Source organism: Meleagris gallopavo, chromosome 1 (genome assembly GCF_000146605.3).
Source record: "Meleagris gallopavo isolate NT-WF06-2002-E0010 breed Aviagen turkey brand Nicholas breeding stock chromosome 1, Turkey_5.1, whole genome shotgun sequence".
Classification (NCBI taxonomy): Eukaryota; Metazoa; Chordata; class Aves; order Galliformes; family Phasianidae; genus Meleagris; species Meleagris gallopavo.
The window spans coordinates 15,002,815-15,003,334 of NC_015011.2; positions in this window are offsets into that span (position 1 = coordinate 15,002,815).

Here is a 520-nt window from a genome sequence, read left to right on the forward strand (position 1 = left end):
TTTTTTTTACCTGCCTGAAGAAATCTAGAGGCTTGAGCTGGAAGGTGCCATGAGACTAGTTTGTCTCTGCCTCAGGTGCCTTAGCAGGGTTAAATTCTGCTTATAAAATGAAGCAGAATTTTTTTAATTTATGCTCCTCAAGTAGCTTGAATCTTCTTCATCAATCAGCTCAGCACTGAAAAATTACTATGCACACTCTCTTATTTTGTAAGTCTTATTTTCCAGTGAAACTTAGCATAGAAATTGTTTCAAAGTAGAAAGGTTTATTTTGAACACAGTAGGTGATTCACAGGACAGACACTGGTTCACTTAGAAAAGCTTTCCTTTAAAGCTAATTTAGACTTGGTACTATTCTTTGTTTGTGAAGATTCCTGCCAAAACTGTGAATATTTAGCATTTCTGAGTAGCAAGTTACATCTGAAAAACAGATCCAACTGTGGCTATGGTCAGAAAACAAAACATAAAAATAGCAATTTCTATGTATTTGGTCATGTCTGCTTACTTTTCCAACCAAAATAAA